Raw genomic sequence first — 12,595 nt, 5'->3', positions numbered from 1 at the left:
TCCTTGTTCTGTCATCAGCTACCACTGAGAACAATCTAGATCCATCCTCTTTGGAACCCTCTTTCAGGTAGTTGAAAGCAGCTATCAAATCCTCCCTCATTCTTCTCTTCCGCAGACTAAACAATCCCAGTTCCCTCAGCCTCTCCTCATAAATCATGTGTTCTAGTCCCCTAATCATTTTTGTTGCCCTCCGCTGGACACTTTCCAATTTTTCCACATCCTTGTAGTGTGGGGCCCAAAACTGGACACAGAACTCCAGATGAGGCCTCACCAATGTCAAATAGAGGGGAACGATCACGTCCCACAATCTGCTGGCAATGCCCCTACCTATACATCCCAAAATGCCATTGGCCGCCTTGGCAACAAGGGCACACTGTTGACTCATATCCAACTTCTCATCCACTGTGACCCCTAGGTCCTTTTCTGCAGAACTGCTGCCGAGCCATTCGGTCCCTAGTCTGTAGTGGTGCATTGGATTCTTCCGTCCTAAGTGCAGGACTCTGCACTTGTCCTTGTTGAACCTCATCAGATTTCTTTTGGCCCAATCCTCCAATTTGTCTAGGGCCCTCTGTATCCTATCCCTTCCCTCCAGTGTATCTACCTCTCCTCCCAGTTTAGTGTCATCTACAAACTTGCTGAGGGTGCAATCCACACCATCCTCCAGTTCATTTATGAAGATATTGAGCAAAACCGGCCCGAGGACTGACCCTTGGGGCACTCCACTTGATACCGGCTGCCAACTAGACATGGAGCCATTGATCACTACCCGTTGAGCCCGACAATCTAGCCAACTTTCTATCCACCTTATAGTCCATTCATCCAGCCCATACTTCTTTAACTTGCTGGCAAGAACACTGTGGGAGACCGTGTCAAAAGCTTTGCTAAAGTCAAGGAACAACACGTCCACCACTTTCCCATCATCCACAGAGCCATAGATGTAAAAGTGGCAATACCACGACACCCCTACAATAGGCTTGCGACTCCCTTTTGGGTTGGGGCCCCACTTTGAGAAACGCTGCAGAGAAAGCACAGATTTTTTGTGGGTTGGTCACGGCACAAATAGCCGTGTTATCCATGAAATTTGCCATTTATGTCATGACCGACCCACAAAAAATGTGTTTTCTCTGCAATTTAATTAGACTCCTAAAACATGGGACTAGCTGGCTGCCTTTTAAACCAAGTTTAGTCAACTTCAAACAGGCGTTATAAGATTGCAGCACTATTATTAAGGTTGGCTCTTTGTTCCAGATCACTAGTTGGGTTTTCACCTCATTATCGAACCAAACACTTTCCTGAAATGGAGAAAATATTTACAGTAGCTGGCCCAAAACTCCACCTCTCCAGAAGTGGATGTTGACATGCTTGCTACAGCTCTTGATGGCTAGCAACAGCAAGTACTGGACTGCCACTTTCTGAAAAGGGCCAGATTCAGATGTATTCAACTTGAGTGAGGGTTATTTATTCCACAGACAATCTCACTGATTCAGTGGGATTATTTGTGAAGTAAGTATATCAGAAGCTGGACCATAGGTAGCAACACCTGTGGAAAGCTGCCTCAAAGGAAGAGAGTGCAGGGAGGCCTCATTATAGAGTAGTCCTTTGTAGAAGTGGGAGTCCTCAGATAAACTAGGGAGGTAGGAACAGTAGGTAACCCAGTGGCAGATGCTGTTAGGCAATCCTGTCTATGCCACAGAGGAACTGTACTGAAATTTAATTACACTTTGACATGCATACTACATTACCCTGGTCATGAGCCACAGTGAAATGCAGTGCACTGCCATGGTTATAATTAGGGCCCTACCAAATTTGCATCTGTGAAAAACGTGTCAAGAACCATGAAATCTGGTCTCTTCTGTGAAAGCTGGTCTTTTGTTCACTTTTACCCTATACAATAGGCATAAAAGTATACAAAAGTACACAGTGTTTCTCAAACTGGGGGTCCCGACCCAAAAGGTGGTCGCAAGCCTATTGTAGGGGGATTGCGGTATTGCCACCCTTACTTCTGCACTGCCTTCAGAGCTGAGCAGCCAGACAGTGGCGGCTGCTGGCCAGGCACCCAGCTCTGAAGGCAGCACTGCCGCTAGCAACAGTGCAGAAGTAAGGGCGGCATAGTATGAACACATCTGCAAAATCTGCTAGTTATGATGTGACCAACACATGAAAAATGTTTGATTTCTCTGTGATTTAAGTAGACCCCTACTTATAATCATGTGTAAGCGAAGATGTGTGGCCACAAATTGTACCAGAATTAAACAGCATTATCACCTTCTTACCAGCTTGGTAAAAATATGTGGTATAGACAAGTCTTATGGGCACGATGTTTTAAACCATTCTACAGGGAGGACCCAACTTGAGGACTGGTTTTAGGCTTCTGAGTGGAGCAGTTTGTGTAACGGGGAGGACACAAAGATGGCGCTAATGGGTATTTTAATGATTATAAATTATTTCAGAGTCAGGAGTATAGGAACCAAACACTTGAATTTAAATTGTTCAACTGTCTATTATACTAGAGTGAACTGTCAATGTGTGTAAGTTCTCCAATGGGAAATAAACCTTATAATGACTCCAAGGCTTAGATCAAAGTTTTTCTGCACAATTTCAAGAAGCTCTTCTTCTGATCTATCTGAAGTGCCATAGTGGAACACAGAAATGGCTAGAGGATGGCTCAGACCAATACAGTAAGACAGCTGTAGGATATACACATCAAACCAAGTTAGTAATTGCAGTTCATTTCAGCACCCTTCTGCTTTACAAAAATAGAAACCTACCTAGTTTTAAGATTCCCTGCAGTACAGATAAGGTATTTCCTTTAGGACCTGTTTTTAGTATTCCATTGCAGCATGCTCCTACTCTATTGTGGTCTGGTACCTTCACCCAGCCAAAACAGCTAGTATTGGGCCAGTGTTGTTGGGGTCTGTAGGAACTACCATCTTACAATGAAAATATGCCATACTCAGGAACTAGGACTTGGAAGGGGCTCTACCATGGGAAAAAACCTTTCTGCTTCCTTATGATGTATAAGTGAAGCTGGGAAGATTTGTTGTTTCTGTTTGTTTACATTAGAAATTTAACTCAACTATCCTGTTTGATTGGAAGACTGTGCTTGACTGGGCAAATATTTCACAGAAATGCTATGCAGATGAAACCAGAAAAATTAAGAGGGGAAGTGCTTTCTACTCAGCCTATCAGAATCCTTCTGACTGGCTAACTGAACTCAAACACTTCCAATGATAGCCCTTCTGCTGAAGAGTCAACACCTCCTTCCCCTGTTCAGTCAAGGGCTGAGAGAGCTCAAAACTCAAGTCTCTGGGTCCCAAGGGGAAAGCCACCAATAAAGCAAGAAAAACTGATTTGACAATTGTCATAAATATAAAGGGAAGGGTAACCACCTTTCTGTATACAGTGCTATAAAATCCCTCCTGGCCAGGGGCAACATCCTGTTACCTGTAAAGGGTTAAGAAGCTCAGCTAACCTGTCTGGCACCTGACCCAAAGGACCAATAATGGGACAAGATACTTTCAAATCTTGGAGGGGAAGGCTTTTGTTTGTGATCTTTGTTTACGTGGTTGTTCTCTCTTGGGACTGAGAGAGGCCAGACAGAAATCCATCTTCTCCAACCCATCCTAATCCAAGTCTCCAATATTGCAACCAGTATAGGTAAGACAGGCAAGGCGGATTAGTTTATCTTTTGTTTTATGTGAATTTTCCCTATGTTAAGAGGGAGGTTTATTCCTGTTTTCTGTAACTTTAAGGTTTTGCCCAGAGGGGGGATCCTCTGTGTTTGAATCTGAATACCCTGTAAAGTATTTTCCATCCTGATTTTACAGAGATGATCTTTACCTTTCTTTTTTTTAAAAAAAAAATAAAATCCTTCTTTTAAGAACCTGACTGATTTTTCCACAAAAAGAAAAGGAGTACTTGTAGCACCTTAGAGACTAACAAATTTATTTGAGCATAAGCTTTTGTGAGCTACAACTCACTTCATCGGATGCATGCAGTGGAAAATACAGTGGGGAGATTTTATATACACAGAGAACATGAAACAATGGGTGCTACCTTACACACTGTAACAAGAGTGATCAGGTAAGGTGAGCAGCAGGAGAGTGGGGGCGGTGGGGAAAAACCTTTTGTAGTGATAATCAAGGTGGGCCATTTCCAGCAGTTGACAAGAATGTGTGAGGAACAGTGGGGGGGGGGGCGGGGGGCAGGGGGGGAATGCCAGATTTCCTCGTTAAAGCTAAGCATTTAAAATGGGTAAAAACAGTATTATTCTTCATCCTCATTCTTGGCAATAACTGAACATTTTTTGGTGAAACTTGTCCCCCCCCCAAAAAATAAAAAAATCAGTCTGAAACTTACACCCAGCATGAAAAATTTCAACCCAAATGGTTTAACTCTCGAAAAAGTATAAGCAACTGAAAAGTATAAGCAACTGAAAACATGGTCTCATAATTCAAAGTGTTAGGCAGCCTTAAGTATTGAGATTGCTAAGAGATCTACCTATAATGTGTTTAGTAGGGTATGCCTGCTCTTGATTTTTCCCTTCTTACCTGGATCAATACTCTTCTACAGAGACCAGCTTTCACTAGGGATTTTGCAACCCAGCAAGCTGCATATGCTGCTGAGTGATCAGCTTTGGAAGGATCTTTCCCAGAGAAAGCACCTCCTCCATGGGCTCCCCAGCCTCCTTAAGTATCAACAATGATCTTTCGGCCAGTCAATCCAGCATCACTCTGTAGGGCAAACAATTACACGTTGACTTGACAAACCAAGGCTCTGTGTATAAATTAATTCCAACACCACTATGGATTAATTGCTTGTATTTATGTCAGAAACAAAACAAGCCCCATCAATGGGTTGCTATGCGTCTCTTTGTAGTTTGTTATTTGATGTAGCCTACCTGGGTAAGGTGGAATTTTATGTAGGATGTGCCACAGTTTGTACTGTAATAATTTTAAAAGATTGATATGAACACAGACCGTTTTTGAAAGACACAGTAAAACCTATTACTTTGTCATTTGCCCCATCCAGCACAGATCATAATGTTGGAGCTGCTAGCCAGTGAACATGTTTAGTGCCACTTGGTGGGACTATTCACCCTTTCAAGGGGAAAGAGGAGTGGTTTATGGTAAAACTCGGCTTCACTAAATAAGGCAAAATGCTAGTCAGGATTTGCCTTTAGTTATCTAGTGAAATCTGTACACAATTGACTAGATTGTACCTTGTAAACACTTCCCCAGTGGGGAGCTGCACCACTCCAGCACAGGTCATCTGACTCCCAGACACAGTGCCATCCAGTGCACAGGGGGGTGCATGAACTTCAACCCCCCACTTTGCCCCCATTTAAGAGGTGCACACAGTCCCCACCTATGTAGCAAGATGCCTGGAGAAAAGGGGGAAGGAACAATGGCATTATTTACTCCCCAGCCCGTCTGGGGAATTGTTATCACTGGGGACTATGGCATCTCTATGGCAGTCCTGTACTCTCCTGAATTTGGCCATTTGTTACACCACTTGTATAATGTAGGGAAGAGGTTTTTTATTTTCTTCTCCCTTCTGCACGCCCAGGTAAGGGCCAACCACAATCTTGCTCAGTGTGTGTAACTGAAACACTGAACAAATTCCAGGTTCTGATGTATGGTGAGAATTAATACATTGTGTCTCAATCTTAAATTGCATAGCCATCTGGATAGCATTAACCATACAAATTACTCTAAGTGCTAAGCATTATAGGTATTGTGACATCAACTCAAGTGCTTCAAGTCAAGAATTTTAGCAAGTAATTTAAGAACCAGTTTGTTTAACATAATGTTCAACTTTCTGTAATGATTGAAGTATATTTTGTCACTGATAAAGATTCAAGAATCTCTACATATCCATTCTTGATTGGCCAAACAATTATGGGATCAGTTTGGATGCTAGCTTCCTCACATCCTCCTGATGACTGAGTATAAGCAGCAGTTACCAAGTTTCCTTAAAAATGTAGTTGAGACTTGTATTATTTCACTAAAACAGTACATTTAATTGTTTTGAAGGAGAACATTTAGAAAGGACATTGCAGAATATAATCTCAGTCTATTTGTGTTAAAAATCTTTCAAAGTACCATACCTTAGGACCACAGTTCACTTGGAAGGAGATGATAGATTGTGTTCTCATCTAGATATTTTGCTGGAATAACTTCTTTGACAACTTTTTCCATTAGTTCTTTCCGCATTTGTTGAACAGGCATAAAAAATTATGTGTTAATTAAATTTTGAATGAACTCCTTGGGGGAGAATAGTATGTCTCCTGCTCTGTTTTACCCACATTCTGCCATATATTTCATGTTATAGCAGTCTTGGATGACCCAGCACATGTTGTTCATTTTAAGAACACTTTCACCACATGTAGGATTCATACAAGGTTTATGCGCTTGGCAACATTCAGGGCACACCCGGAGTGTTGTGCTGGACCTGTGCACACACAGCTCCTTTCAAGGGCATCAACCTTGGAATCTCGCCCAGATGACATGAACCGTGGGAAGCCTCCCAGGACTGGGCTCAAGGCCCGAGAGCAAGGAATGTGGTAGATAGAAATTGGTAAATAAGAATTTTAAACAAAGCCAGTGTATTCCTTTTATCTGTTGGAGAATGTAATGTGCGGGGGGAGAGAAAGAATAAAGGGGAAGGTGGAAAGCTGACAGGCAGAAGCCTGTTAGCAGACCAGCCGTTTGCTTGCTAAAAGCTGTGTTCTGTTTTGTCATTGAACCGCCACAACTGGCGCCCAAACGTGGGGCCCTCAGCACTCACCTCGCCCGGCAAGGGTTTCAGACGCGTCACTCATCCGCTTCACGGATCCCGGTGAGTATTTTTCATTGTGGTAAGTATGGGAAGCTCCCTTTCTGCTTTGCAAGTGCAACACCGCAGTGAGCTACAGTATTTGCTGCGTAAGGCTCAGCATGACTGCCCCACTCGAGAACTCACTCTCCTGCTACAGGAGGTAAGTGCCCAGTGCCCATGGTACCCTGAAGCTGGAACCCTTAAGCTAGCGGACTGGGAGCGGTTGGGCCAGACATTGCACAAAGAGCCTCGGGCGCCCGTGCAGGCTCTACATGCCTGGCACCTCTGCCGCGACGCGATACAGCGTGTCGCCTCGGACAGGCCCTCCCTCGCGAGGCTGGCGATCTCGCCACGCCCATCTGCTCCTGCAGCCATCCCCCCTCCTGGTGATGCGACACAGCTTGTCACCTCGGAAAGGCCCTCTCCAGCGTCAACAGAGGGGCTGCTGATCCCGCCACCCCCGTCCGCTCCTGCAGCCATCCCTCTCCCTGCTTCGCCCCCAGTGCCTCTATTACCACCGCCTCCCTGGCCTTCCCCACCGGAGCTGATGTGTGATCACCCTCCCCCCGTGGGGCCCCATGCTCCGGGGCCCCCCGGGGGGTCATCCGCGTCTGCTCAGCGGCTTTCGCTGGTGCAACAAATGGTTCACGCAGTGAAGACTCGCTCAGATATTACAGCAGAGGAGCTGGCTGATCTGGTCTCAGTTTGTCCGGTGACCTGGCAGGATGATGGCCAGGGCAACCAGGTTGCAAACTGGGTCAGTTTGCCCTACTCCGTGATCAGAGACTTAAAGAAAGCGATTCGCGAGTTCGGCCTCACTAGCACGTATGTAAGTGGTCTCCTTGAAGGGCTAGGTACTGGGTACACCCTGATCCCTGAAGATTGGAAGGTGCTGTTGCGCATGATGCTGACGCCCAGTCAGTATGTTATTTGGCTTAGTGAATTTTGGCAGATGGGGGAACGCCAAGCCCAGGTGTATAGAGAGCAAGGTGTCATTTATGAGCAATTGGCCAGGGAGGGCCAGTTTGCTACTGTTCAGATGCAGTCTCAACTCCCTCAGGCCGTCTTCCCCATTATTTCCACCTGCGCCCAGCATGCTTTCCGGAAGGTCCCGGATTCAGGCAAGCCTACCAAAAGCTTTGCCAGTATCTGTCAGGGTGCAGAGTCCTTTATGGATTTTACCAACAGATTGCAGGAGGCTATCCTCCGACAGGTGGATAACCCTGCGGCAGCTCAGGAGATCCTGTTAAAAATGGTGGTTGAAAATGCGAACGAGGATTGCCACCGTGCTGTCCAGGCTGCACAAGCCTCTGGAATTCTAGAGCTGTCAGACATGCTGCGGGCGTGCCAAAACATCGGAACTCAAGCACATAAAGCTGGGGTTATGGCCGCCGCCCTGCAGAAAAGCGGGAAGGAGGGGAAGCGTTGTTACCACTGTGGTAAGGAGGGTCACTTTCAGCAGGAGTGCCGCTCATCGACGGTGCCCGCCCGCCCCTCAAAGAAGTGCCCCAAGTGTCGGAAGGGCTATCACTGGGCTAATCAGTGTCGTAGCGGGTCGGGAAACCGCACGACAGGTTCCCCCCGAACCCAGGGCCAAACGGGGGTGTTTCCCACTCAGACAACTGTTCCTCTGCTTTAAAACCCATAGACTCCATGAAGGTGGCGACTGCTGGAAGTGCAGGGCTTGATTTGATTATGCAGGAGGACGCTGACTTTCGGTTGCGGGGGAGGTTTGCGCCATACCTACCCAGGTGACGGGACCTCTCCCTGCTGGATTTGTGGGTCTGGTTCTTCCTCGCTCACACGCTGGGAAACAGGGTTTTTTTGTCATCCCAGGGGTCATTGACGCCGATTACACCGGCGTTATTAAGGTTCAGGTATGGACCCATTTTCCACAGTCGCTCCCGCGTGGACAGTCAATTGCGCAATTGATTTTAGTCCCCTATCAGGTGCCAGCCACAGAGGATCGAGCCCGGGGCAGGAACGGCTTTGGATTGACGCTGTCTCAGTTGCTGTCTCACAACACGTCATCTCCACTTGTTGCTCTAACAATGTCTGTCCGCCCCTCGAAACCTCAGTTAACACTCCTCTTAAATAATGTTCCTTTTACAGGGCTGGTGGACACTGGAGCTGACGTTACAGTGATTCGTGATCCGGAGTGGCCAGTTGGTTGGCCAACAGTTCCTTCTAAAGAGTTGTGGGGGATCGGGGGTAGCAAACCCGGGTGCCAAAGTTTGTCTTGGGTCACGGTCTCTAAACCAGGAGGCCGTGCCCTTGCTACAATCCGCCCTTTTGTACTCCCTGTCCACCTCAATATTTGGGGCCGTGACTTACTTGTAAAGCTGGACACCACCCTCAATATTAATATATAATGGCCCGAAATCCTCCCTCACCCACCTTGCCATCCGCATTACCATTGGTATGGCAATCCTTAGAGCCCGTATGGATTGACCAGTGGCCCCTCCCCCTAGAAAAGCTGAAAGCGCTTCATTCACTTGTACAACAATATTTGCATGCACAGCGCTTGGAGAGCTTTACTAGTCCTTGGAACTAGCTGCTGTTATTTTGGCCTTTTAACTTTTTGCTGATTGTCCCTTTAATTTGATCATGGACACGCATTATGTTTATCAGGTAATTGATCATTTACCCCTTGCCCTTATTACCCCTCAGGTCGATGTGGACCTTCTTCGCCTGTTTTTGTCCTTATCTCATCACCACTTGTAATTTCCCTTATTTTGTTGCTCATATTCGCAGTCATACTCCTCTGCCTGGGCTACTTACTGAAGGCAATGCATGCGCTGATCGCGTGTTACGTGGTCAGGTAAATTCCCTTTTTTCTGACCCCATTGAAAGCCATGCCTTTTTTCATCAGTCTGCCTCTGTTTTGGCCCGGCAGTTTCACATTCCTGCTGATCATGCACGTTCTATTGTTCGTTCCTGCCCCCACTGTGCCGCTGCTGCCCCTACCTTTTTTTATGCTGTTAACCCTAGAGGTACCGCAGCAAATCAGCTGTGGCAAATGGATGTCACTCATGTGCCACAATTCTGCCCCTATTCATTTTTACATGTTTCCATTGATACCTATTCAGGATTCCTCTGGGCGACCCCACAGCGTGGGGAAGCCACTCCCAAAGTTATTCACCATTTGCTAGCCTGTTTTGCTGTTATGGGTCACCCGAGCCAGATAAAAACAGATAATGCCCCAGCCTATTGCTCCACAGCCCTCTCCATCTTTTGTGCCCAATGGGACGTCTGTCTCAAACACGGGATCCCTTATAATTCCACAGGCCAAGCTATTGTTGAACGTGCAAATTGCACGCTAAAAACCTTGCTCGACAAACAATTAAAACAAGGGGAGCTGCGTCTCCGAACCTTAGGAGACATTCAGCAGCAATTGCATATCCTTTTGTTCACTTTAAATAATTTAATGCTGAATGCAGATCAGCAGACCCCCGCGGATCGGCATTTTCACAAATCCGAGGTACTGGAAAGACCGCGTGTCTATTACCATCAGCTGCCCGATCCGCAATGGCTGGGCCCAGTGCCTTTAATTACTTGGGGTCGGGGATATGCTGCTGTGTCTCTCCCTGCAGGACCGTTGTGGGTTCCGGCCCGGTGTGTGCGACCGGCACTGAAACAGCATGGCGTGGCACCAGGGGCTGTCAAACCCCATACCGGAGTTTCAGCTGACCTTGGAGGAGAACGCGGTGCCTCCCGGGTCGACAACAGCAGGACGGAAACGGAGGAGGCGTAGCATCCCAAGCCAGCCCGTGACATGGGGAGCAGTAAAAGCATTGGTCGCCGCGGCTCAACGAAGACTGGCAGCAAACCAACAGCCAGAGACTTCTGAGACTTTGTGGCAATTCTCGCCCAAATTACTGCTAATTCTGTATTGATTGTATGCCTTTTGTGCCTGCTATTTCCTGTAGGGGTTGGCTCGGGAGCGCTTTCTCCGTTATGGGCCCGAATGATATATAACCTATGGGAAATATTGGCTTCAATAGCAAATGTTACCCACTTTTGTTTATTTGATTTTGTAGCAGCTGAAGAATTGTTAGGTACGTGCCTTATTCCAGTATGTCATCACCCTGAGGAAATTGGGAATAAAATGATGCTCGCTGCTTACGCAAACCTCTTTTCCCAGTACTCTAGCATGGCTAATTGGGGCCCTGCCCATTACACTTTACCTTTTTAAGCTTATTTTTTGCTGTTGCTGTGTGCAATGTATTTCCTTTTTGTTAAGGCTTTGTCAAGAACCGCCCTGGCAGGCTCCACGAGTTATGACCTCGTCTGTCCGGGAGTTAATTGGCTTGCAAAAGCAAACTGATGGCTACCATGAGATGGCCGAGCACAAATAAACAAAAAAGGAGGGGATGTAGGATTCATACAAGGTTTATGCGCTTGGCAACATTCAGGGCACACCCGGAGTGTTGTGCTGGACCTGTGCACACACAGCTCCTTTCAAGGGCATCAACCTTGGAATCTCACCCAGATGATATGAACTGTGGGAAGCCTCCCAGGACTGGGCTCAAGGCCCGAGAGCAAGGAATGCGGTAGATAGAAATTGGTAAATAAGAATGTTAAACAAAGCCAGTGTATTCCTTTTATCTGTTGGAGAATGTAATGCGCGGGGGGAGAGAAAGAATAAAGGGGAAGGTGGAAAGCTGACAGGCAGAAGCCTGTTAGCAGACCAGCCGTTTGCTTGCTAAAAGCTGTGTTCTGTCTTGTCATTGAACCGCCACAACCACAGATTTGATAAAACACAAAGAAGGTACCAATGTGAGATTTCTAAATATAGCGAAGGCACGCAATCCAATTTAATAATCTGAAGCGTCGTCCAAGATCTGAGAGGGACAAGGTGTGGAGAATGCTTTCAGAAGTCTTAAAAGAGCAACACTCCGATGCAGAAACTACAGAACCCAAACCACCAAAAAAGAAAATCAACCTTCTGCTGGTGGCATCTGACTCAGATGATGAAAGTGAACATGCATCGGTCTACACTGCTTTGGATCATTATCGAGCAGAACCCATCATCAACATTGACGCATGTCCTCTGGAATGGTGGTTGAAGATGAAGGGTCATATGAATCTTTAGTGCATCTGGCAAGTAAATATCTTGCAATGCTGGCTACAACAGTGCCATGAGAATGCCTATTCTCACTTTCAAGTGACATTGTAAACAAGAAGCAGGCAGCATTATCTCCTGCAAATGTAAACAAACTAGTTTGTCTGAGTGACTGGCTGAACAAGCAGTAGGAATGAGTGGACTTGTAGGCTCTAAAGTTTTACACACTGTTTTATTTTTGAATGCAGGTTTTTTTGTACATAATTCTACATTTGTAAGTTCAATTCTCATGATAAAGAGACTGCATTACACTGCTTATATAAGGTGAATTGAAAAAATACTATTACTTTTGTTTTTTACAGCACAAATATTTGTTATAAAAAATATAAAGTGAGCGCTGTACACTTTGTATCCTGTGTTGTAGTTGAAATCAATATATTTGAAAATGTAGAAAAGATCCAAAAATATTTAAATAAATGGTATTCTATTATTGTTTAACAGTGTGATTATTTGCACAATTAATCACAATTAATTTTTTTAATCGCTTGACAGCCCGAAATAAGACATTAGTGAAACCCTGACCTAAGTCATGTGATTGCTCAGAAAATAAAGACCAGTCTCTTACCAAAATTCCTTTGTCATTTATTACCTGTATCCTTCCTTTACCTGCTGTTTGTATGTATATGAGTGCCTACATGCCAACACTTTCTC

The 12,595-nt window shown here is 45.8% G+C and overlaps 1 protein-coding gene across 14 annotated transcripts in view; it reads right to left on the bottom strand.

Annotated features, from left to right (window-relative positions):
- LOC140911854 (S-adenosylmethionine synthase) overlaps nt 1–12,595 on the bottom strand; it is a 57,970-nt gene that overhangs the window by 9,469 nt on the left and 35,906 nt on the right. The window lies entirely within an intron of this gene.

The sequence above is a fragment of the Lepidochelys kempii genome, chromosome 5 (assembly GCF_965140285.1).
Source record: "Lepidochelys kempii isolate rLepKem1 chromosome 5, rLepKem1.hap1, whole genome shotgun sequence".
NCBI lineage: Eukaryota > Metazoa > Chordata > Testudines > Cheloniidae > Lepidochelys > Lepidochelys kempii.
Note: the sequence above shows the minus strand (reverse complement) of the source record. Positions and strands in the feature narration are given on the sequence as shown.